Source organism: Dermacentor variabilis, chromosome 4, assembly GCF_050947875.1.
Source record: "Dermacentor variabilis isolate Ectoservices chromosome 4, ASM5094787v1, whole genome shotgun sequence".
NCBI classification, from domain to species: domain Eukaryota; kingdom Metazoa; phylum Arthropoda; class Arachnida; order Ixodida; family Ixodidae; genus Dermacentor; species Dermacentor variabilis.
In genome coordinates, this window is record NC_134571.1 from 222,679,031 (window position 1) to 222,706,372 (window position 27,342).

The window sequence follows — 27,342 nt, forward strand, 5'->3', positions numbered from 1 at the left end:
TTACTTCTAGCCCGCCTTGCCGTCATTACCCATGACGGGACGAATTGGTCATGCAACTCGAAGATCTTCTTAAGTAAACACCACAATTCGTCTACGTTACGCGACTCTGACAATGTTTCAAATGCGTCGTAATACGAGTCGAGTGCCAACGAGATTTCATCGACTTGTGCCTTCCGATAGCTGTATATCCGTCTACCTGCGCTATTAGCGACATTAATGTACTCCAATTTCAGTTTGCACAAAACAGCGTTATGGTCAGCACAGGTTGCGTATCCACAGGCAAATTAGTAAAAAGTAAGTCTAACACATTGCTTCCACGGGTAGGTTGGCACACCAACTGCGATAGCGCAAATGAGTTGTGTAACTTCATCAATTCTTTTGCTGACGCACTAGACACATTAGGTATTGTCGTATTTTGCAACCAATTAATTTCCGGTAAATTAAAATCACCACTGATCACTAAGGAGTCATAATTTCTCACTTCTACATCTTCCACTAGCTTAGTTAAAACCTGTACCTTACTGCCAGGAGGCCTGTAAAAGGAACACACCGCCAGTGATTTTCCATTTTTCTAATGAAGTTGCACCCAGACAGCCTCAGCAGAATCATCTGACTTGCGTAACATCTGCGACTGTATATTCTGATCAACGAGAATGAACACACCACCTCCGTGACAGTCTCTATCTTTTCTACAGCTAACGTAGTTGCTAGGAAAGACATCACAATCCCTATCGTTACCATCTAACCACGATTCAGTGCCCAAAATTACAGATGGTTTACTCATGTCAACCAAGTTAAAGAATTCATCTGTTTTGTTTCGGAGGCTTCTGCAGTTAACGATAAGGAACGACAACAACGCGCCTTTCTCTCGGCTTTGTCAAACTCACACAACCTTCCCCATGGATTCGTCATAAACATACTTCATTTTATGGAAGTAGAGTACGTCACGCTTTACGTACCCTTTATCTGCCTCAGACTGATGTTCCTTCGCATATTCAAGAAGCATTCTTCTCTTTCGTAGTGGCCCAGAAAAATCTTCCGAAATGGAAATTCTTGTGCCTTTCAATTTCTTCGCCGCCAGCAGAACTTTCTGTTTGTCCTTATCTGAACTAAATTTGACAATTATAGGGCGTTGCTTGTCAGCGTTAAATTTGCCAAGTCGGTGTGCCCTTTCTATTTCCACATCGCCGACTTGTAATACTGAAGTGCACAGATTGAGAACACGCTCTTCAGATTTTCTATATGGTTCCCGCGTGTCATCTCCGTCGACGCCAAAAAAAATTAAGTTACACCTCCGACTACGGTTTTCAAGATCGTCCACCTTGTGTACCAACGATGCTAAGTTAGCCTGGAAGGAATAACAGCTCGACTTATACTCTGCAACGCTACTGCGTAATTCTTCGAACCTGTCGATAGTTGCTTCAATCTTGGTCATACGCGCATTCATATTAGCCATAGCAGCCTTATTGTCTGCTTGGTAATTTTCAATAGCGGTTAGCTTCTGCTTGATTTCATTTTGGCCATCCAAGAGTTGCTGCAGTATCGTGTCACCGGGCCCAGGGTTTAGTTCAACATCGCCGCATAACAACAACAGCAGGAAGTAAAATGCAGCGCGACGGAGCAGCAAAAAGTGAGTCTTCCTTCTACGAGAAGGTCGCCTGGCCCCTAATCGCGAACATACACTCGCGAAAAGCACAGGGGGTGAAACCGGCAAGGCAAAAACACACTGCGCACATATATCATCTGAACCAACCTACATGAAGAGCAGCAAAGACGTGAATGGCACAGCCATAGTAGTGCCGGTTTCACGCTCCCAATCCAGACTGAAGCTCGCCGCCTTTTGTACATGGAAGTGGTGCTTGCTAACAGCCCATGGTAGCTCGACCCGAGTTGCGCAACGTCCAAAAGCAGCGGCACTGCAGTATTCCTCGGTGATGTTGAAGTCGGTGTTTTCTAAAACAGTGTCAGCTGCGCATGACGGGTTGGTAACTTGCGACGACGGCCCTTGAACGATGTTCGCTTCGGTGATGACGGGGCAGCGGCTCGTAAGTGAGCCAGCACCAACCTGCATGAAGAGCAGCAAAGACGTGAATGGTACAGCCATAGTTGTGCCGGTTTCACGCCCCCTCGTATGCTGAATTCCCTCGTACGCTGCGGTCCTCATTTAGTGGCGAAATTTTCCCGCCTCCAGAGTAAAACATCTTTATTAATAATATCTGAATGGCGAGAGCAGTGTGGGAGGAACCCAGAGTCCAGGGTCCCTAAGATGATTCCGGCGATGTTTCGAGCCCGTTGTATCACAGCTCGGAGGACCTCGGGAGGTCCGTCGCGGAGGGCATCGTCCCACAGCTCTTTGTTGCGTAGGGGGTAAAAGAGAATTGGCAAGGGAGGAAAGAGGTTTGCAGTGCACTCAATCGTGACGTGAAAGATTGTGGGCGAGCTGCCAAAGCCAGGGCAACGATCTGCATAACAGTGTGGGTAGAATTTATTGAGAGAGACAAGATTAGGAAAAGTTGCGGTTTGTAACTGGCGTAATGCCACTGCTTCCTCCCGCGAGAAGGACGGCGGTGGTGCGGCGTGGGTGCGACGAATGCGTGTATAATGACGGAGTATGTCTTTATAACGGAGCAAGGGATCCCCCCACTCTGAACTAGTCGCCTCACCACGCCGAGTCGCCCGGAGGGAAATTTCTCGGGCAACCGCATGTGCGCGTTCCTTACCCGGCAGCGAGGTATGACCAGGGGTCCAGAGTAAGTGGATGCGGGGAGGTGTGGTTAGTGTGTTTTGCGGGATCTGTTTGTGAATTTGGTGCGCCGCTCTCGGGATGCCATGTCCTGATAGGAACGCCCGGCATGCCTGTTGCGAGTCCGTCAATATATACACTTCCTCAGGAACACGGATGGCGTATGGAATTGCAAGAGGAACACCGAGAATTTCTCCGTAAGCGGCATTTGTTCCGCGCATTGCAGCAGAGTCTCTCAGGGATTCGGTGCCATCCAAAACTACCGAGGTATAGCCCTCTTGAGTGCGTGATGTGTCCGTGTATAAAGTTTGTGTTTCCGGGATGTTTGCAAGCATGCGGCCAATGTATCGTACACGGGCTTTGCGCCGCCCTTTGTCATGCTCGGGGTGCATATCACGTGGCAATGGATGAATACTAAGTGCTTGGCGTATCGCTGACGACAAGATCGTTGGACGGGTTTCAGACTCAAGGGGTGGGACAGACTATCCTAGCCGTGTGAGAAGATGGCAGCCAGTAGGAGTGAGTAGGAGGCGCTGGCGATGGCTGACCCATTGTGCCTCTAGCAGCTCGCCTATAGTGTGTTATGTATCCCTAAGTTAAGGAGACGGTGTGTGGAAGTATAGTTCACGAGGCCGTGGGCCAGCTTCGTCGCTTTGCGAATCATTGCGTCTATGCGAAGTTGTTGCGCTTGGGTCAACCGCTGAAATGGGTGATGGTATGTAAGGCGGCTGATCACGCATGCCTCCAGTAAGCGCAGCAGGTCCTCTTCTCGAAGGCCCGAGCGCCTGTTGGAGACCCTCCGGATCACGGCCAGAATTTGCTCAATCTGTCTGGATAGAAGGGAAACAGTGTAGTTTGACCTGCCATCCGCTTGGATGTGTAGGCCGAGGATACGAGCACGATTAACCTGTGGTATCGGTGTGCCATCCACGTGCACAGTGATAGGGGGAGTAGAGGAACGGCTCCGTGGGCGAATGATTATGAGCTCCGACTTTTCCGGAGCACATCTTAAACCGCATTTTCTCGCGAACTCGGAAACTGTATCGACTGCTTGCTGCAGTCGGTCCTGGATGGCTCCTTCGGAACCCCGTGTCGACCAGATAGTAATGTCGTCCGCATAAATAGCGTGGGCGACATCAGGGATCTGGTCGAGTAGTCGGGGGAGCCCTGCGAGCGCGATATTGAATAAAGTAGGGGAAAGAACTGAGCCTTGGGGTGTCCCACGTCCTACAAGGCGAATCGTACCGGATCGATGCGGTCCCATTCCTACGGTGGCTGTGCGATCTCGAAGAAATGCGCGGATATAGTTGTACATACGAATTCCACAGTGTGAATGTGCAACATTGCGAAGGATGAGGTCATGTTCAACATTATCGAATGCCCCTTTTAGGTCTAAGGCTATGAGTGCTCACGTTTGGGTGGACGACGGAGGTCCTATGACTTCCTGCCGCAAAAGTAAAAGCACATCTTTGGCAGACAGATGAGCCCGATATCCGAATTGAGAGTTAGAAAAGAATGATTTTTCTTCGAGGAAGGGCTGCAGACGCCGCAAGAGTACATGCTCCATGAGCTTACCAATGCAGGATGTTAGGGAGATGGGTCGTAAGTTTTCAACCTTAACAGGGTTGCCCGGTTTGGGGATCAGTGTGATGTCGGCGTGTCGCCATGCTTGGGGAAGCATGCCCTTGCGCCAGCAATCATTGAAGATATGGGTGAAGTGGGTAATATCCGCGTCACTGAGGTTACGAAGGGTGGCGAATCGGATGTGGTCGGCTCCCGGTGCCGTGTTGCGGCGTAGGTCTTGTAGGACCACCCGCACCTCGTCAGATGTGATGTCCGCATCTAGCAATTCGTTCGCCTCGCCTACATAAGGCTAGTCAGGGTACTGCGGCGGCGGGCCTGTGGGTATGAAATGCTTCTCTAGCTCTCTGAGGAGTGTCGAGACATCGTCCCTGTACTCGTGTATTAGGATGTGCAGCTGTTGAAATGTTTTTCCCTTTGTTGTGGTGGGATCTGTGAGTGAGCGAAGAATCGACCACGTTTATTGCTGTGCTCAATGTGCCTGAGAGGCGATCGCAAAATCCTCGCCAGTTATTCCTCGCAAAGATCTCTGCATACTCCTGAGATTCCCGTGTAATTTGATCTATACGTTTCCTAAGTTTGCGGTTGAGGCGTTGTCGTTTCCATCGTCGTGTCAACCCTCTGCGGGCGTTCCAAAGATGAAGTAAATGCGGGTCTATGTCTGGTGTCTCGGTTGTGGGGCGCAGTGTGCTCGTGGTGGCCTCTAGATCTTGTGCGAGAGAGTCAAGCCAGCGTTCGTACCCTTGGCGCTCAGGTGGTTCCTGGCGACGTTCCCTGAATTTCGCCCAATCCGTTATACGCACATTTCGCTCGGGCCTGCGCGCACCCCGTAATGACAAGGTGGTCGCCACAATGTAGTGGTCACTACCAAGGTGCTCCTCTAAAGGCCCGTGCGCAACTACTGGGCCAGTATTGCGCACGAAGGTAAGGTCAGGGCAGGTGTCACGAGATACGCTGTTGCCCATCCGAGTGGGGTGCTCTGGGTCGGTAAGGAGTGTGTATCTCATGTTACAGATGGCATTCCATAAGCGGGTCCCTTTAGCCTGCGATTTAACGTAACCCCATGCGGTATGCGGAGCGTTAAAGTCGCCGGCCACCACACAAACCCGTCCAAACCTACCAAATTCTGTTAGTAGGTACTGAAAACAGTGCATTCGCGAACGGGGGAACTGTATGCATTGAGTATAAACAGTCTCTCGCTGCGTTTACCTTGCGTAATTATTTCCAATATTTGGTGAGGAATGTCAATGTTAGTGGTATGCATGCGACATGTAACATGTTTCGAAATTAAGGCTCCCACAAGAGGAGAGACACCCGAGAGCGTGCTGTAGCCGGATAAAGAAGGGGTGCAATTGACTTCCTGTAAGAGGATGACATCGGGAGGGTTCGTGGATGTGGCGATATACTGCTGTAGGGAACCTGGTTTTCGGCGGAATCCCCTACAATTCCACTTCCACACCACTAGTTGCTCCGCGTTACGCGGCGCCATCATCATCGCGAGAGGAAGCAGGCGGTCGTGCATAGGGATGCGGGCGCCGAGTGCCCACATTTGATGGTTGCGGCCGAGAGCCTTGGTCGGAAAGCGCGCTTTCGTTGTTACCGCTAAGCTCAGGAACTTGCATGCGTGCGCAAGTGCACTCTATACATGATTTTACTTGCTACGTAATCCCTATTTGAAGGGCCTCCATTTGGCGTTCTATCCTGTCCAGAGCCGCCTGCATACTAGTGCTCATGTCTGCCACCAGCGCGTCCATTTGTTTTTGCAGGCGCTCACAGCGCGCCTCCATGTCACGACGTAGGCGGGCCATTTCTATTAGAGGATCGGGATTTGGTAACGAATTGGTAATATGGGGAGGGGTAGGGAGAGATTTACTGGGCGGAGCGAGCTGTGGGGTACCCTTCGCCCGACCTACCTCCCGAGGCGCCTCCATTGCCGTTTTCTTCTCCGGGGTCCGCTGCACCCCTGAAGGGACCAGGGTCACCTTGGCTGGGGCGTTGGTCTGCAGGGCCTTCTTGTAGGGTTGTCGGGAAAATGGGGAAGGAGGGCGCTTCTCTGGGAGGCGCACCGATGCCTCGCGGGATCGGGACCGAGACTTGGGGCGGGTCCGGAACTTGCGACGGGAGCTCGAACGGGTCTCCGACCGGACTTTTCTGGTCTCCTTCGTCGGGGCTCGCGACGTTCGGGTCTCCGCCGTATCTGTGGTAGTGGTCGGGTCGCTGGATGGTTGGAGTTCACGCTGCTCTTTCTCGAGAGCTTTCCGCACCCAAGCTTTGTTCAGTGTCTGCCTAGCACGCCCCGGGCAGTTTGGATCCGCTGTAGGGTGGGTGCCGTCACAGGATCTGCAGTGTGGGGTGCACGGATGTGACGGGGCGGGGTTGTCAGTCCCGCACGTCGCGCAAATGACCACGTGTGGCGTAGGACAGTAATCAGCCCAATGGCCGAGCTTGTGACATATCTTGCAAACCAGTTGGCGGGGTCGATGGGCGTAGCAGCGGAGTTCGGCACCATAGAAACGCACGTAGCGAGGCACTTTAAGTCCTGCAAATGTTACCAACGCAACGTTGGTTTGACCCATCATTCGTGCTTGAAGTATTTGAGTTCCAGGAGCCACAAGCTCATCCACTAGCTTGGATGACGATGTACCGGGCAAAAGGCCAGGAACAATTCCCTTGCATGAGTTGTCTGGGTAACTGCCGCTGACGAAGGTTCAGCTCCCTCACCTTGTACAATGCGTGGGCTACGTGTGACTGGGGTGTGCTGATGATTGCCAAGTTCTGCTGAGGTCGCAGTCGGAATATGATGTCCTGACGATCCTCGGTGGTCAAGCCGGCAGCACTCCATAGAGCACTGTCGAGTTCTGGGCGCGTCCACTTATCGAGACAAAGTCCTCCGTGAGGCCGCAGAATTATTTTTTCATCGTGCAAAGGAAGTTGAGGCAGGTTCTGATTGCGAATGCGCTTGCGTACGGTAGGCTGGGAGGCGTCCGGAATGCCCAAGATGTTCTCGGAGGGTTGCGTCTTAGCGCGCGTTTGACGGTTGCGTCGCTTATGTATGACTGTCTTCCAACAGCCACCTGTGTCGTCGTCAGTTTTGTCGTCGTAAATACTCGGGGCAGCATCTTCCTTCATCCTTTCCCTGGTCGGAGTGTCTACCTCTCGCTGTTGGGAGGGAAAATCGGCGGCGATGGAATCGGCGGCCACTCCCGCGGTATCCACCTCGGGCGTCTTCGTTGTTGTCGAGGAACGCGCGTCGGCGTTCTCCGTCGCCGATTGCGTCTTCTGCTCGTTGCAAAATGACGTTGCGGTAGATAAATGCTCCATCGAAACAGAGCGGTGAATTAGTCGAAGGCCCTTTGCACGCCCGTTTAGAACATGGGCCTCGGAAGAGCTGGTCGCTTGGCGCTGTGTCTCCTTTACAACGCTTGAAAGCACTACAATAGGTAGTGGCTGCCTTTGAAGGCGCGCAACATGGTAGGCTACTGCTCGGTGCCGCAGGGCCGGACGCACGTAACGGAGGCCGGTGTCAGCCTTATTCACACGTAGCCGCAGGACAAGAAGCTGCGTGAAGCTTGGCTCGCGAAACATAAAACCGGCAAACAGTCATCGGCTACAACTCGGGTATGCAGCAAGCACAGACGCGAGGAAGATTTCTGCTACGGCGCCCGGTCTGCGATGTTCTGAAAACGCGCACTGAGACGCTCGCCCGAGTCTGCTGCACGACTAATGTTATCACGGTTTGTTCTATCAACTTGTCGATGCTATAGATACTGGCAAGTTCAGTGGACTGGAAAGGCAGCGGTAAGAAGCACATTTAAAAAAAAGCATGGCATATGGTCATGTTTGTGTTATGAATTAATGAACTGGGTTACAAGAAAGGAGCAGCGGGAAATTGCACGCTGAGAACACCGATAAACATACAGTGCGACGCAACTCGAAAAATAATATTCAAAAGTCAAAGAATTTAGAAGAAAAAGAAAAGATTGAATCGTCGCGACGGCACATCATAGTAGGCGTCGAAGTCTCTACAATGAAGTTATTTTTGAACAGCTCTGATAGCTCCCACGCAACAATGGTTGCTTGTATACTGTCAAATGCTCATATTCTGCGGCCTAAAGCTCATGGCACGGTGCGAGAACGCGCGCGCGGAGAAAGCGAAACAGTGCGCGGACAAGCATGCAGACGCGCAGTCGGTCGCTGCGAATCTGCGCGATCGCTGCATTGAGGCTTCTTTCTATTACGCTCCATTTAGTTATACAAACACTATAAGAGCATATTTCACATACTTTGCTCTCAGCGTTTACCTACCCTTCACGCAAGAAGCCGGTTCGGGAGACTCCATCGCGGCGACCGCGCGCAGTGGCGTTCACTGTACGTATTCGGTAAAGAGATAGCGTCTGTAAACGATTCTATGCTTTCAGTTTGCCCAAGATTATTATTTAGACAGTAAACAACTTCTCTCGTTTCGAAAGTACTTACAGAAATGTCCGGGAGAGCTCGCACGTTGTGTTTTCAGTGAGCGCTGACAGCAAAACCTATGAGGAGCGCGCCGCGTGATCCCTCATACTACTTCAGCGAGGCGCTTCCGATAGATGGCGACTCCGTAACTCCTCGCCGCCAATATAGGTTTGAAATTTACTCTTAGAAAATCAGGTGTTATGGTATTGAATGAAAACAGTGAACAGATAGTGGAGATACAGGGCCAGGAAATACATCGGGTAACAGAATACCTTGGTATATGGATAAACGAAGGCAATATATATATGGAAACACAGGAAAAAAAATAACAATGAAGGGGAAGATCGAGAAATGCAGCCATAATGAAGCGCAGAACGCTATGGGGATACAATAGGTACGACGTCCTCCGAGGTATGTGCAAAGGTGTAATGGTTCCAGCACTTACTTTTGGAAATGCGATTGTTTGCTTTAAATCAGGGGTACAATCAGGACTCGATAGGAACCAAAGATCAGTGGGTAGCCTCGCATTGGGCACCCACGGGAAGACTACAAATGAAGCTGTGCAGGGTGATATGGGCTGGGCTAATCTTGAAGTGAGGGAAGGTCGCAGTAAAATTTAGTATGAAGAACGGCTGAGGAATATGGAAGAAAGTAAATGGGCTGGGAGAGTGTTCAGGTATCTGTACAGGAAAAACATTTATTCACAGTGGAGGAAAAGAACTAGGAAGCTTACCAGCAACTATGCGGCCTGTAGGGTGGGCAACACAGCAACAAAGAACGTCAAGCGCTAAGTCAGAGAGGCTGAAATAATCTCATGGGTGGCGGCAATGGAAAAGAAACCGGCCATGAGTAACTACATAAGAGCAAAAATTGAAATCAGGAAAGAAACAAATTATGGTTACTCAAAGGGAAGCTCATTACTTTTCGAAGCGAGATCGGGATGCCTTAGAACACCCACCTACAGAGCGAGATATAAGAAGGAAGAAGAAGCATGTGCTTGCTGTGGTAAAGCTAGGGAAACTATGGAGCGTGTTTTATTAGAATGTGAAGACATCTGCCCAGCGGTCGATTTAGGCACCACTGGTCTCCTTGAAGCCCTTGGGTTCAGCGAGAGCAGGGGAAAAGTAAACATGTCCGCAATAGAGATTAGTAAGGGGCGATTGGAAGATTGGTGGAAGAAAAATAGGGAAACAAGAAAAACGGAGACGTACTAAAGCAAAGTTTGCAATAGGTGGTCAGAAAATTTGGTTGCGGGAGTTCATAGTGTTTTTCTTTTTCAACCTAGGTAGGAGAGCGGCATGCTAGCAAGAGCTTTGTGGCGCAACCCACCGGCCCGTTCCAAAGGGGACGCTCATAGGATCCATCCATTCAAACTACTCTGCCCGCTATCCGCGGTACGGCCACCATAACCCGGGGCCAGCTCGTCACGCGCTCGCGACTCGCGTGACCAACCGGTCCGGCGAGTTCGGGAACAATAGGGAGCTTGCCTCCCCACCACGGTGTAAGCGGCACTGCGGGGCTAATGGCGGCCATGTCGAGACAGACGCGGGCACGCACTTTGTGACAGCACCTATTTCATTCGATTGTACTTTAAAATTTATTTTCGGATGTGGACTGGTTGCCGCCATATCGTGAGCGACGTGAACTGTGTTTGCAATTACCCGCTACGAGGTATTGTATCAAATCCTTTTTTTTTTCATTATGCGGCCGTTTACTTGGTGTTTTGTTCTAATCGCCACTTTGACAGTGTCGTTGCCTCTGTGATTGAAGAATTATCGCATTATCGGTGTGGCACGGGCATTATCGGGGTGCGTACTTAGTATAAATTGGCACAGTGTACAAAGCAGAAAGCGATTGCCAGTTGCGATGCAAGTGCGCCCTGCAAATAAAGTGTACTGCAGGAAGATAAGACGTGGAAGTCCAGCAGTTATGTGTCAGATATTACGCTGCACACATTAAACGCTGGTTGTCCAAGCAGCACAAAACCGCGAAAAACTTTTCCCTGACTTTCTTTTTATTTTTTCGCTGCTTGGGGTGTGTTCCCGTTCTATTTCTTCTTTTGCGATGATTTGGCGATTCTAATGTCTAAGAAACTAGGCAATCTTCAATCGGTCATAGTTTGGTGCGACCGCGGACGGCCGTGGCCGGCGCACGTGTCGGGTTGGCAGCGAGTAAGAACACGACACTGCGTTGTTGTTCGCCGTCGATGCAAGGAGTCGTGCACCGACGCTGCCAGAACTACGAAGCACGAGGAAGGAAAATGTATCGTCATGTTGTGAAAGAGCGCACGTTTTCATCGTCACACGGGGTTGAGCGGTGTGCCCATCTTGCGTTGGAGTCACCGAAAACACTGGACCAACTTGAACGCAACTGTTTTTTTTAGGGCATCATTTCTCTAGGCATTTTGCAACATCGGATTGGTTTCTGTGTAATTATTGACCAATTTCACAACAAATTTGATACTGATTGTTTGTTCCGTCGGTTCGCCGATTTCCATTTCGACAAAGGGAAAATGGGTTGCACGAGAAGTGCACACATAATGTTCTCCCTTGTCAGAGAGCCGTCCGGCTCGTATTCCAGTTTTATCGGGTCATCTATAGTGGAAAGAGTCAGAGAACATACCGTTACACCCTCACTCACTTTTTCCAGGACTTACTGCGTGAACATTTTGGTCAGAGCTTGTTCCTTTTGCCATCGGCAGTCATGGTGACATTTTGTCGGCTCTTGTTCATTTTGCTTTCCTGTTTGTTCTTGCATTTTTCCTTTCATACTTTCATTACGCGAAGCTTGCGTCACGTTCAGGTCTTCGTGATACTCACTTTTCCGCATATTGTGGCTTTCATAAAGCTCAATTGTTGGTTAGAGCATTCGTCTTGCCTCTGCCGCTCCCGCCATGTTTCGTTCGCGCGGTTTGCTTTTCCCCGCCTGAGCCATATGCCTCCGGAGAGCGATCAGGTGCTGCCTCTCGAGAGTCTCGCACCGTGTCTCGTTTCCTTCGCCGTCGTGCTCGAGCGAACTCGAATCACCCACTCGGCTGCCCGCTCACACTCACGCGGGCTCTGTTGGCCTAACGCTAAGCTAATCAGCTAGCAATCTTGCCCGCTCTTGAGGTGTAGTACACTACCCCTTCGAGTTGTTTCTCAACTTGACATGTCCGCTTGTTTGGCCCGTGAACTGAAGATCCCGTCGCCAAAATCTGCTCGCGCAAAAGCACTGCGCCGCAGCAGCTCCCGTCGTGCCTTTTGCTGACGATCCCGCCTTCGGGAATCGAGTCTCGCCCATTTTTCATGAAAGACATTTCCCTCCTCACTGCGCGTGTACTTGCCGCCGGCGCCTGCCGAGTTCTCTCTTCCTTCCTCGGCGGCTGCTTCGCATGTGAACTCGGACCGTGCGCTCTCGCAGGCCGGGACAATCAATTTTTGATGGGGCCGCGCCGTGTTTTCATTCCGCGTGATTAGGAAGCGGGCGCCGCCCCCTCGCCCAGAAAGGACTCGCCACGACCGGGGAACACGGTGCCCCCCCAAGGAAACGATCGCCACCAGTTCGCGAAGTATCTCGGCTTTGTTTCGGCCTCAGGCGGCGTTCGTTGAGCCTCCGGCGGCGTCGCGCGACCAGCGCGATTTGCAATCGCGAGCGGCCGCGCTCTGCTTTTCGCGCGCCGACATTTGTTTTGCCCGACAACGCGGCCGGTGTTCCGCACTCTTTCCGCTTCAAACAACCTCCGCGTTTTGCTTTTCTGCTTTGTTTCCGTCGCGGTTGTGTTTGCATAAACATTATCTTTGTTCATTCCCAGTGGGTTCCCCGACTTTTGCAGGGGCGGACATGTTTTGCATTTGCGGAGCGATTGAATAATAAAATGGGGATAGCTCCCCATCGGGCAGCTGATCAGTGTGCCTGCGGAATCGTTTGTGGCGCTGCAGGTGACAGGGCACATTCTTTGCGGACTTTCGAAGATGAAAACGGGCGTTCCTGTTCTTCCGGCAAATTAATAGGCGTTGTTCGCAAGTGCAACCATCGGGCCTCTCCGCGGGCGCTGTATACGCTTGCTGTAGCTTTCAATCACCCCTTTATTCAAGTTTTCATTCTTTGATCCTTTCGCGAGAGACGTCAAAAGAGCAGCCATATGACGCGGTCTTTGCACGCTGGGGCACAAAGAGGCAGAAAGTGTTTGTACATACGATCGGCTATACACAACGGACAAGTCTTGCCATAAACCGTTCTTATATTGTACGGCCTTCGTTAGCAACGTTCATCTTCTCAAGCTGTCATGTGCCTTACAAACCGATGGCAACCCTAACACATTAGAAATCTGTTTTTCTTTGTTACTTAAGGGTCTCCGAGTTGCTTGACCCGTGGCCGTATGAAGGGTATAATTGATGATGGCAGTTACAAAGATGACTCGCAACCCTCACTAACAGATCTAAGGCGCGTTGTATCGCTGATCAGTGCAGTTCGCCTCGGAAGGTCGTTGCGATCTCGATGGCTCGGAGAAAAAAAAAAAAAAGAACTGCTGCAGGTATGTAACGTTGTGCGCTTCTGCAGCTGGGCAACGGTGTTCGGTTGACCTGTGCGAAGAACACGATGTACCGGCTGTCACGTGACGTGCACCGAAAAAATAATACTGATGCAGACAGAGGCGAAAAATTTAACTGCGGGAGGCAAGAGTAGAATGCTTGTCTACTGGCAAATACACAATCTGATACTTGTGCTGGCAAAACTGTCCAAATAAACAAATATGGCTACGACATCCGCCTTCACGGAGGATTTCTCGCTTGTTGCTGTTTTCACGTTTTTCTTTTATGGTGTCTCGTGCACCCGCCGTGGTTGCTCAGTGGCTATGGTGTTGGGCTGCTGAGCACGAGGTCGCGGGATCGAATCCCGGCCACGGCGGCCGCATTTCGATGGGGGCGAAATGCGAAAACACCCGTGTGCTTAGATTTAGGTGCACGTTAAAGAACGCCAGGTGGTCAAAATTTTCGGAGTCCTCCACTACGGCGTGCCTCATAATCAAAAAGTGGTTTTGGCACGTAAAACCTCAAATATTATTATTATTATTATTATGTCTCGTGTAGGCCGAAAGGGTCGTTGCTGCCGACCACCTTAGTTATATCGGTTTCAAGGATTTGAACGACCGAATGGCGGAAATAGTTTCGCTGTGCGTGCAAAGGCCCGGCCTATACGCAGCGAGCGGCATCAGGGGCGGGATTACCGAGATTACGAACAAATTTGACGCAAGAAATATCGTGTATCGCAAGTATCGCTGTGGCGACCGGGCAACTGATAGATAGGATGGCGGCGCCTGCTTTGTCACGTGCATTGCGCGCAAGTTTGGTGCACAATTGTATTGGGCGTGCGCTGATGTGGAAGGCAGTGGCATTAATGCTGTGCAGCGAACTTCTGCTTATAGTGCCTGATGGGCTGTGTTTCGCTGTGCACTGAAGAGCCTGACACTCTGTTAGGTGGCGGCTAATGGAAGTGTACGTGTGTGTCCCTGACAACCGGCAGGTTTGTCGTTGATGTGGCTTGAGCACTTCTATCGTTTCCTTTTTTTTTCTAGTTTGAGCTTTCTCACGCTCATAGCTATTCTGATGACTATTTTCCCAGACTCTCTTGAGGCTACAATTTTACATGCGAGATGAAACAAACGAAAGAGCGCCTAAACGTTTGTAATTATCAAAACTTGTTGCTGTTGTACAATTCGCTGTTGTCTTTCGTACTCTTAACCTCAGCCTTGAATTAAATGACTCATAATTTCACTTCAGCTCCCAGTCGAAGCAACGTATATAGTGTCTCTGCCCACGGTTTTTCTCATCTTGTGTCATGTGGTGTGAGCGCACGTATGGGTACGACGGATGGCAATCCTGTTATGATAAGAAGCAGGACGTCAATAAGATGACATTCAACAAAAGGAAAGCGCGAATACAGTCATGTAGCACCACTGATACGAAACTTATGTAGACTGCTTGAACAACAGTGGGCTGTAAAATAAAGCACACCTCATGAACGAAGCGAAGTATTTTCGCATGAGTCCACACACACACACACACACACACACACACACACACACACACACACACACACACACACACACACACACACACACACACACACACACACACACACACACACACAAACACAAACACGTTGGCTGTCCGAACTATTATGCGCCAAGATTTAAATGTATATATGCAAAGCCACGTAGCTCGACAGAACCTAGGTAATGTTTTTCATCGCTTGCAGATACTCAGATTAGTTAATGCATTCAGCATAATTACATAAATAAGCTTAATTAGTTAAACAGCTTCTCCAATATATAAATAAATGAAAAGTGTCAATGAGGATAGTGTAGAGCAACATGAAAAACTCCCGATACTGCTTTGTCTTGCTCAATACGTGCTACATAAAAGCCCGCGAATAGGCGCAGAATCGTCGCGTGACCAGTCGCTCGAGGCGCTTCACAGGCCGGCATAACGTGGAATCAGCTAGCTCACGTCAGGAGTAATTAGAGATCGGTTGGAGATACCTTCATCCTGCAGGGAACATAAAAGTACGCTGACGACGTTTTACAGCATCGAAAACTCGTGCGGAATGTTAACGCACTGTTGCTCTTGAGCCGCAGTTCGCTTCGTTCTGCGAGGCCGCATTGGGCTGTTTACAGCACGATGTCGGACGCCGCTTGGATACCTCCACCTTGACATCATACTGTATGAGGAGTGACTGCTCTGAACGAAGTGTGACCGTGCCGCAAGATCGACGGCTAGAACCTATTTGTAACAGCTAGAATGTCGAACCGCTACCTGCTTCGTGTACGGTGCTGTGCAGTATTCTGACGTGCACTTGAGCACGTGTTCTTATGAGGCTGCTAAATTTATGGCAACCTTGGTGCTGAGCATCGTGTTGATGTTGACTGATTGGCCTATAGACTTCTTTGAGGTGCGACTTGGGTCATGGCGGACAGTGTAGTAGTGGCTCCAGGCCCTGACGTCACCAACCTATGATTTATTACCGGTCGTCTGGACCTGCAAAACCAAACTCTTAGCCTGGTGCGAGGCATCATCGTGTTTTATGAGCTGAGGAAAAGCCAAGAAGAAGCAATGAACGCGGATACTGTGTTAAAGTGTGACTGGCAGCGAAACTTGCAGGTGTGGATGTTACGTAGTGAAGTTTTCTGTCGTAATTTGGAAGTACCGGCAGCCTCCCCTTTGAGTTTCTTCTTTGGTGGCTGCTTTGACCGCCCCGCGTTCCCCCGACAGGGTATCTTCTTCTTTCATCCCGTACCTTCTCTGAGAGACTCTACTGATCATTCTGCCAACCTGCTCCGCGGCTCTTCTCAGCAGGCTGATGGTATGGCTGCATTTTCGGCTGCTCTGCAGCCACATGCCTAGGATTCGTACCATGTTCTGCTCTGGGATCAATTGCCCCTCTAGAACTACTTCCAGCGAGGCTTTGGTAGGATTTCTTCCGATCCTGATGATTTCCGACTTCTCCGTCGAACATCTGAGGCCTCTCTCCCTGACGTAGGTCTCTACGCAGGTCGCAGCTTCTTGTAGTCTGTCCTGCTTCTCCCCTAACGATCCTTGGGTGACCCACACCGTGATGTCGTCGGCATACATCGCATGTTGGATGCCCGGGATTTCCTTGAGGCGTCTTGCGAGCCCGATCATCGCCATATTGAACAGGACGGGCGATATCACGGAGCCTTGGGGTGTTCCTTTGCAAGGCGTGGTGAAGACGTCGCTTCTCAGCTCGCCTGTATTCTCAGGAAGGCATACAAGATTGCTCTACACCTACCCAGAAACGCATCAAACGAGAAGCTACTCCAACTCGGAATCAGCAATACCTTCGATGAGCTTGCCGAGGCTCGATTGGGGGCACAACTCATCAGACTCAGAGGCTCCTCTACGGGAAGGGCGCTCCTGAGAAGGTTGGGTCGGAACACGTGCGGACTGGTAGAAAGATACGCGGACGTACCGGACGACCTTAGAAAGACCTTTAATGTAGGACCCCTGCCTAAAAACATGGATCCTAACCTACACGAGGACAGACGAACAGCAAGGGCCGAGCAGCTAGAAAGGAGGCTAGGCCGGTCAGAGAACACAGTCTATACGGACGCCTCCATGTACGTACATGCAGGGAAGCGCTTAGCCGCTACGGTGGTAGCTAATAGCACAGGAGACATGGCCACATGCGCCTCAGTGGAGGTCGTGGGCATAACGGAGGCCGAGGAAATTGCCGTCGCGCTGGCGGTAGCAGAAGGCTATAGGAAAGGCCGATCCCTACACATCTTAACAGACTCGAAAGACACGTGTAAAAACTATACGAAGGGCAGAATTAGCGGCATGGCCCTCAGGATAATCAGTGGGGCAGCAGCCTCTGCTGAGCAGACACCCATACAACACATAATCTGGGTCCCAGGCCACGCAGGCGTAGCGGGGAACGAAAGAGCAGACAGCCTAGCTCGAGGGCTTACATACCGAGCAGGCATGTCAGATGCTCTGGAGCTTCAGCTACTGGCATGCGAGGGGGGATACACAGAGACATTACAACTATACAGGGGGACTAGATTCAAGTACCCACCACCACACAAAGCCCTCACGAGGGAGGAAGCAGTCGGCTGGCGTAGGCTACAAACGAACTCCTTCCCCAACTTGTACATCTATAACAAGATGTCACCAACACAATACAGAGCAAACTGCCCCTGGTGCGGCGACACACCCACACTATACCACATCACATGGGAGTGCGAACGAAATAAAGCATTCCACCAACACGAATTCCCGAGTGCGGAGCAATGGGAGAGCCGGCTCACCAGCAGCGAGCTCGCGGCCCAAAGGGCCTTAGTGCGGCACGCTGCTGATGCAGCGCGACTCAGTGGAGCCCTGGACTAGGGGCCCAACCTTGCTGAAGAGAAGCCTCAAGTCGCCGGCGCCAAGAAAGACGACGGAGGCTTCGAATCCGCGAATCTCTTAAACGATCTCATTAAAAGTTTTCTACTACTACTACCCCGACAGGGACGCGAAGGGCGCGTCGCCCACCGGCGCGAAGTAGCGGCTGCCGAGAGGGCTGCGGCGCGCGGGAGTGGCGCGTGCAGCGCGCACCGCGCCGATGAACGCACGGAGGCCGTGCCTCGAGAGCACGCGAACGATGTGGTATGGAGCGTTCTTTCTTTTTCGCTACTTAGTGTCGCAATAAAGGCATTTAGTGGGCTTGTAATACGTTGGTGGTGTTGCTACATGCAGGGTTAGCGTGGCAGGCCTGGCCGGTAATTGCTCCGACAGAGCGCCTACGCCAAATATGCCACCCTGTGTCCATCAGTTATGTGTCTTCCAGAAATGTGAGCAGAATGCGTGACACTGTCATGTTTTTCACGTGTTTTGCTTTTATGCCTGTGGGCGCGGAAGCTGACGCCCGGCAGCTGTCGAGAAGCGAGTGAGTCACCGTAAGAATGTAGCCTCGACTGCGGGAACCTGGAGCGAGCGTTTACCTGGAGTCGCGAATAGTGTAGATTTTGTGGTATACGAGTGGTCCCGCAGAGTGAATACGGCAGCGCGATTCTGAATTGATTTTATTGAGATTTGATTGGTGTGGGACATGCACATGCAAGTGTCGCTCGTAAGACGGCCTCACACGCGACTAATTTTACGCAATCACGAGGCGATTATGACGAAGGAAACCAGAAACTTTGTTAGCAGAAATAGCAGAGATCGGGCAGGTTGGTATTGTGTGATCTGACTCTTATTGGAATTGATTATGTTGGCTACAGTATTCGACCAGCGGCCAAGAGAAGCAAAATATGTTTAGAGTTTCGGCGGAAGAAAAGAAAGCAGGGAAAAGACAGATAGAGCCGAGGTGATACGCAACTGTATAATCTAGAGATATAGGTTTTAATGTAGAAAGAAAACGTGAACGACAGATGGTCACGTCGCCTTAACAATAGCCATAGTTTCATGCACATATTTGGCAATACACTGTCATTTAACGCATCAGTACTGCCAGGTGTCATAACCGTATGGAACAGCTAGTCTTCCTCATAAAATTGCATGCTTAACAAATCGTGACGCCTTTCGCGAAGAATTGCAAGGCTTCGTGTAGAAGCATTGCATACGGATGTTATTGACCTGCTTTCCTTCCCTGTATTTCAGACTTGTATTTTTGTATGTTTTGTGTGTATGAGTATATTACTGTGTTTACGCTGTCTAAAGCTTAGCCTAGACAAACATATCTTGAACTTCGCTTATCTTGTGACTGCTTGTATTAATGTTTATATTGTTTATTTCTGTTGAAACGCTTACTTTGTGGCCCTCCTTACCCAATGCCCTTGAATGGGCCTGTAAGGTATCCTAAATTAAAGAAAAAGAGACAGGCAAAATTTTAGACCGCGAAGGTTACAGTAAAACCTGATTAGTTCAAGCAGGCTAGATGAGTATTTGTCAAGGCTCCATTTCGAAGGGCATGCGGATATAAATCTTCATCATCATCATGCGCGCACCCTGCGTGTGTGAGAACAACGATGTCATAAGGACGCTCCGTTTTTGTGCTCGAGATGGTGATGATGATACTGCGGTACTCTTGATGATACTTGAGTCATCATTCTAGTGCTTTCTCAGTGACGTTGACTATCACCGATGCACGGGTTCTACCTGAGTGTGTTCGTGTGTTTATATATTGAGCGTAAGAAAATGTAATAATAGTAATCATACATAGTCGTTAGTCGTCATGCAATCATTCAGCAATTTATTGTCGCGGAAAAGCGGGCGACATAGAGGTTGCGCCACTTCCAATTGCGTTCAAGTAACTGTATGGATGAGTTGTCTTAGAACGCATTTCGGTCCACTCGGGCTTGCTTGCACGTCTGCCTCGGTGGTGCAGACGACAAGTGCACGGCGTTTCTCGCTTGACTGTTTCGCGCTCCCCTGCACACGCGGTCGGGAAACCGCCGCTGGTGCTGGCGGATGCATCGCATGTTGCTTGGAGACAAAGCACCTACATCGCAAAGCTCGGGGAGCAGCGCTAATCCGCATTCGAAAAAGCAACACTGGGCAGGCTGAAACAACCACAGTGGCCTGTTCTTTTTCCTCAAAAACCTCGGCGCCCAACAGAACACCGGGGCCGCGTCTGTTCAAGTAATAATACCTCCGAAAACCGCGCCTTTCATGAACACGTCTGGTTGAGAGACGATAGCAGTTCTTTCTGCCTTTGGATTCTTGGGCGTGGTGTCGTAAAAAGAAACGCGTTGGACCGGAGGCAAAACAAAACGACCAGAACCTTTCGGAGACGTTCAATCGTGCTTTTAGGTTTACTTTGACGCATTTGTACTCACAAACAGGTAAGGACATCTGCGGTTGCAAGTCAACTTCCCCTACGGGCTTCGTGGTGAATGATTTTGTCGGGTGTACCTGGCTACCAGTACAGGCGCTTTGTTGTCCTTTTGCTGTTCAAAATGGCGTTTGCGAAACTAGTTTGCCGCGCACAGTGCACCAGGCGGGCGCCACTTGTGCAGCATTGCACGGCACTCGGCGTTGCCCAGGTGCTGACCAAACACAGTGCCGCTTAGGTTCCGTAACCAATCTTTTTTAAACCAACGTTTTTAGATTCCTTTCGGTCTGGAAGCTGCGGCGCGTGGATGGTCGCTCTTCTGCCGCGCGGTGGCGCTCGTCACGCTGTTTGCAAAAGCGTTGGAGGCAGCCGTAGGCGAATTCCGCACAGCTGGAAACAGGGTGAAATTAGTTCGATTTGTGAAGGGAAAGGCGATAAGACGAACATGAAATCCTTCCGACCAATTACTATAACATCCGTTATATATAGGCCGGCGATGCAGGCGGTGAAATTGAAAATGCAGTCATAGGTAGAAAGTAATAGAATACTCGGAGAACTTCAGAATGGGTTCAGAAATGGTAGACACTTAGATGATAGCCTGTTCGTGCTTAACCAGTGCATAGAAATAGCTAAGGCGGAAAATGCACCTCTGTATCTAGCCTTCCTGGATATAAGCGGTGCATACGACAATGTGAACAGGGAACTCCTGCGGAACACAATAAAAGATGAAGGTATCGGTCATGAGGTAATCGATTTTCTACAGGAAATATATCGGGAAAATAATGTTCAAATAACATGAGGAGGAATTAAGAGTACGACTGCTGTCGAGGTACACAAAGGATTAAGGCAAGGTTGTCCTCTATCACCGCTGCTGTCCATGCTTTATATGATAAGTATGAAAAGGAGGCTACAAGGAAGCAGTCTAGGGTATAATCTGTCGTACAGAATAGGCGAAAAGGTTGTTGAGCAACGACTACCGGGTTTAATGTATGCGGAAAATATCGTACTGTTAGCAGATAGCCAGGAAGATTTGCAAACTCTGGTTAATTATTCTGAAGACGAAGGAGACAGTCTAGGCTTTAGTTTAGCGCAGCTAAGTCCGGTGGGATGTTTTTCAACGATACAACTGATCAGGAGCTTACAATATAAGGCCATGAAATACCCCGAGTGGCCGAATACAAATATGTCGGGTTATGGATAAACAAAGGGCAGATGTACACGGAAAAGCACGAACAGTCTCTCATAGCAAAAGGGCGAAGAGATTCCGGGATAATGAAACGTAGGGCATTGAGTAGGCACAACAGGTATGAAGTACTGAGAGGTATTTGGAAAGGAATAATGGTGCCGGGGCTTACTTTCGGCATTGCGGTCCTGTGCTTAAGGGCAGAAGTTTAGTAGAGACGAAGTAAATCAGGGAGTTGTCAAAACATGAGCTTTAGGTGCCCTCGGGAAAACCACAAACGAGGCAGTACAGAGGGGATATGGGCTGGGCATCGTTCGAAGCACGGGAAGCTGAGAGTAAAATCTTATTAGAAAAAACGCCTGAGGAAATTGGACGATAACAGGTGGGCAGCTAAGGTGTTTAAATACCTATACAGAAAGAGCGCTGACTCACAATGGCGGAAAAGAACTAGGAAGCTAACCAGTAAGTATGCCAGACACGAGGATGCAGAAAGACACAGGATTAAACGACTGGTTAAAAACGCAGGTGGTAAAAATTGGATAAATTCAATGGAAAAGAAGTTTAGTGTCGAACTATATCAGTGCTGAAAACAGCAGATCAGGAAAGAAGCGTTTTATGATAATTCAAGAGGCTATGCCCTACTTTTTGAAGCTAGGTCAAGATGTCTTAGAACGCGCAGTTATAAAAAGAAATTTAACGAAGAAGACACATGTACTGTGTGTGGTAAATCTGTAGAAACAATAGAACACCTCCTACTAAATGGTATTCATCGCGATGTCGATGCGGGCATAGTCACGCTTCCCGGGGCCCTAGGGTTTAGAGATAACAATAGTCATGTAAGTGAATATGCGGTGAAAATTAGCAAAAAGCGATTGGAAAATTGGTGGCTCCAAAGCAGAGAGGTGACATAAGGTTAAAAGTGTAGCAAGACGTATTTAAAGAAAATGACGAATTTTAATGACTCACAACACAGTTAAACAAAAATATAAAGCTGAGCAACGTGGCATCTGTCATCACCCCGTTTCAAAGGGGACGCTCCTACCTTCCATCCATCCATCCAGTCCGACCGGCGTGGTCCCTTCCCTTGGCCGTCTGATCGAAGTAGCGAGCTGTACTTTTTCACGTGGGCACTCAAATATTCCGACTGCATGCTTAGTCTCTACACGCCTCTAAAGAGAGGTGTGCTTGGAAGTGTAGAGGATGCACTGACTGCTGTGCTTGTGGGTGTTCGAGACACACTGAAGGAATCGAGAGAAGCACATCTTTGTAAGCAAGCTTGCCTGCATGAACTGATCGAGACCAGAATGCTCGAGTTAACTTCTGAAGCTGACCCGCCCAAAGACAGTGACCACATTTATTCCAAAGGAGAAGTGGATGATAGCATCTCGTAGTACTCTTCAGGCTATGCGGTGCACACATTCTCCAAGAGCACAACTTGCCCTTCCTGTATAGAAGATATCAGCTCTCCAGTGCCAGTTGTTGGCAGTGACTCATACTTGACAGTGTACAAGAGCTTCAAGCAAGGGTGCCTAAAGCATCCCATACAGTTTGCAAATACTCCAAAACAAAGCAGTTTGTATTTCCTTATCAGAAGGTCCCTTTTAAAGGGGATATGTTTTGGGACGTGCTGGAGGAGCTGGAATCGCTAAACCTTGCTCGAGTTGGATGTGCAGAGCATATGGCCACTTTTACATGCCAGGCACTGCATTTCGTCATTGTGACTCGCATGCCTTTTTATGCGAGAGGCGTGAATCGCCGGCTGCGAAACAGAGAAAAAGCCGCCGTTGCAAATAAAAGAAGCTCTTCTTCTGTAGCTATTCCCTCCATGCTTTCGACTAAGTTTGTCTTCATTTAATGCCTATTTGTGTTGACTGAAATTAGCATTCTAAAAATTAGCAAGCGAAACCCTGCTCTAGTCTGTGCGGTGCCCCACGCGTCGGCAACAGAGCGCGTAATTTCTTGACTGTGGTCTAGAAACGGAACATAGCTGGTTATACCTTATCCTTATTGTTTTGCGCATTCCTCCAAATAAGCGTTACTCTAACAAACACTAAAATGTTCGGGTCTCTATAGGCAAACCACGTAACCTTATTTCAGTCCCCTTCCACCCGTGCAATGGATAGGCCGCATGCGGTGAGCACTGCGGAAGTACAGGACGGCTATCAAAAACACCGTCGTGAACAGAAGCGGGAATGTGTGCGGTGACGGCGTGTGGCACGTAATACGAAAGAAGGTCTTGCCGCAAACGCCAAGTGTATGCACGTTTGGGTGCATCACTCCTATGGACTCCACTCCCATCGTAATTGTGGGTGATACCAACATAGACGCATTTTGGCCAGACAGAAAGTGCTTCGTTGCGTTTCTCTTGGGATGGTTCGGCATTCATTGTTACGCAAGCATCAGTGTGCGATGAACAAAGCGCGAAGAAATTAAACGATAAATTCTTCGGGAATCTTGCATTAGGCTGCTGTTTATCTCACCCTTGCCAATCAGGCCAAACAGTTCTTTAACCATGAGACTGGAGTTTCAATGGAGCTGGAGCTCAGAAAAGGCCGGCGGAGAAAGCTCTCAACTGCTGCCGAGTGCAAGTGCTTCGGGCCGACATAAAGCCCCTTAAACTTCGTAAAGTACTGCCACGCTTTGAAGAATGCCGCCGCCTCCTCACGCGCTCTGGCCAAGGCGGACGCCACGTCGCTATTGGCGTAGTAGCATCACGTGGGCCCTCGCGCCGTGCATCAGCGCCATTTTTGCTCGAGAAGCGTCTACGGAGTGGCGAGGAGCGCATGTTGGCGCCGTTGCTACGCTCGAGCAGTGTAGGCGGCGCCACGGTCGAGGAAGGAGCGTGAAAGAGATGAGAAACGAGGAGGAGTGAAGGCGGAGGAGGAGAGTGTCACTACTTTACCAACTTTAAGGGGTTTTAGGCCGACAGGGACAGCAGCGCCGCGTGTTGAGTGGAAACGGAGGGGGTCACCTTCTCGCGCGCGGCTTGGGGTAGTTTGCAAACTGGAAGGAATCTAAGAACGGTGTTTTAACCTACATCAGGCTTTTACTGCCCATTTTAATAGCTAGCTGTTCTGTTCGGGTTTTTGATACACTTTATTGTACGAATCGTTTATGCGTGTGATATATTTAGAGGATGCACTACGTTCGTTTAGACAGCGTATAGTTGACTCGCGAAAAATACTGGTGGCCGTTCACTACTGAGCGAATCAATTCTTTACGGTGTTGAAGTGCGATCCCTTATACTTTCGGGGTTCGGTGAAGTAGATCTCAAAATGAACTCAACCCTCGCGTACTCTCGCCGCAGTCGTCGCATCTGTGAGGACACTTTGCTGCGGCTGCATCCATTGCGCCTGCTTTCCCACGGGCAGCACACCGAAGTTGTGCGAAAATAGCCTGAAAAGAAAGTGCGAGCCATTCCACTATGAGCAGGTAGATGACCAGCGAAGCTGTTTAGCACACTACACAGAGGTCACACAGAATCTTCAACAAAGGCACGAACTCATTTACCGTGACTGCTACATACGTTCGCGTGGACGACGGGACCGCCGCCCCGAGGAGCCGGAGGAAACTAGACACGCGTCACGTTTCGGCGGGACCGCCACCACGGGAGAGCGGAAGGAAAGTAGATACGCAGGCGCTACATGGCGTAGACATGGCCGACGCGGGTGATAGTGTAGTATATCTGTTCTTATCAGCTTAATATCGTATACGGGACCTGTTTGGTCTCATGGTGTTAAACTTGTTTTTGCAAGTTGACGGAGCGCTCGAAGCCTGCTTCACCTCCGCCGCGGGTCGGTCCGGTATTGCACTGTCTGCGAGATCGGCCCGCGGTTATTGCACACGCAGAACAAAGATGCACGGAACCGTAGCCATAAACAGCTTCGCTGTATAAAAGAATTTAAAAAATGTGGATGCCATCGCTGGCCCGGTACTAGCATTTAATGTAAGTGCCGAACAGTTTAATGTTGACCTTAGGACGTAGCCACTGCAGGACCAACAATTCTTGCTGCCGCCATTGTCTGATTAGGATTCAGCCAGTGAGCACCTACATAGCGCAAATGGTGAAACACTGTAGCATCGAATGTAGGCACAAAGCTGTTTTTACGATTCCTCCTCCTCATCATCATCATCCTATTTATGTCCACTGCAGGGCGAAGGCCTCCCCCTGCCATCTCCCATTACCCCTGTCCGTTTCATAGCCGTCTAATTGTGCCAATCGTACGCATCTGCGGTTTACTTGTGGGCATTCATTCTTGGGCTTTAGTAGGCAGATTTGTTATCATATCAGTATCACGGAAAATACAGCTCTCCATTACGGCCACAAAATTGTCTTTAACAAAAAGTTGGCCAAAATCAATGGCAGGTGTAGCTTGTGCCTACTTCCCTGTACTAAATCTTGTTTCTAAAGTCACTGAAGACGCAGGACACTGAATCGAGAATGTTTCATTAGAGGAATTTTACTTAAAACGTTCTGAAATTTAATACAGCACTGACGCAATCATCTATGGCGGAGCAGCGAAGAAAATGCAGGCTTAAGTCACAGTACAGTGGTCACTGCTCCGCTTGACTCACCCCCGACTGAGTCAAGCGCCTAAGTAGTTTGCTCTCCGTGGTTCCGAAGGCAAGCGGTTCAAAAATCATAATTGTTTGCGGTTATCTTCAACGGGCAGCACATAGCATGCAAAAGTGCTCGCTCTTGCTGTAATTTACGGCACTCAGTCCATCGCAGCATGAATTCATTGCCCATGCTGCTCATAGCGTTTCTAATGAGTAGAAATCAACGGATATATGCGATAAATTCATTAACATCTGCATTCATATGGGCAAAAAACCAGAAAAGTAAAAAAGGGAGCTTTTTTTCGGTTTCTGGGCTGGGATGTACTGAACTATCTTCTGTGTAACACATTGATCCTTGGAAACTGGCCTACGAGAATATCAGCGCGATCGGCTATGAAGGCGCTGCTGCGGTACATAAAAGACACTGGACTTTCTGACAGATTGTGACTTCACTGTGTGACGCAGGATTGTACGGTGACGCTGCATAACACTAGGAACGCCTTTGCGGGCTGCGTGACAGTGCCCACAGAAACAGTTTATGTGTACGTGCGTGTGTGTGTTTTTTTTCCTTTTTTCTTAATTTTTTATATCATTCTCTCTCTTACTTATTGCATCCCCTTGCCCCTCCCCCAGTACAGGGTAGCCAATCGGAGATTGTCATTCTCCCTCCCTGTCATTCCTTTGCCTCTCTCTCTCTCTTGAGTACTGTGCGCAAAGCGTTTTTATTGCACGGGATTTCAAGGATTGTCGGTGACATAAACTTCCTAAAAGTAAGAAAGAACATCAACGCTGAACCACTGATATACTAAATTTCCATGCGACCTAGTGCGTACTATCGTGCTCAGTATGAGCTACAACGCGCGACCGCTTTGCCAAGTGTAGCTCCAGAAGAACTTCAGTTTGGCTTGGTTGGTGTTTACTGCATATTGTTAAGAATGGCGAGCTGCAATGCAGGATTGCCACCCAATTACGACTGGGGAACAAGACGCGCATCCCCCACTCTCCGTCGCTTCAGCTAGGATGCGTTCGGTGAAGCGGGCTTTGTGCTGAAAACCGCCGCCATCCTCTAGCCCCATCGCCGTTGTGACGGAATGAGTTCGGCGGACGAACTATTGTGCCCGAACTCCCCAGCGCGGACCTGATCTGCTACGCGTGCGCGAGCTGCCGCGGGAAAGCCGTTTTTTGTTTTGTGGGACATTTTGTGCACATTTTGTGGGACTGCCTTAAATATCCAGAGGAAGCAAAATCAAGAATGCTCCCACCGCGGCTCGCGGCAGCCGCGAAGAGCTACGACCGAGACGATCAGCTCTGGGCCGTCTAGCAGGTCCTGGAAGCGCTCGAAAGGCACGGACCCAGCGAGCCGGCAACGGCGAGCGGAGACCCGCGCCGAGTAACGGCGACTTCCAGGATGACGTAGGCCCTCGTCGGGGCGCGCGAGCGCCCAACTGCAGGCATAAATAAAGTTGTCTCCAATCCAATCCAATCCAATGTTGCTTCCCAGGCG

At 49.8% G+C, this 27,342-nt stretch overlaps 1 protein-coding gene and 1 pseudogene across 3 annotated transcripts in view; both read left to right on the forward strand.

Moving 5' to 3' along the window:
* The window catches only part of LOC142580123 (protein O-mannosyl-transferase Tmtc3-like), an 870,647-nt gene that overhangs the window by 107,125 nt on the left and 736,180 nt on the right, over positions 1-27,342 (forward strand). The window lies entirely within an intron of this gene.
* Positions 24,934-25,115, forward strand: LOC142580616 (U2 spliceosomal RNA; annotated as a pseudogene).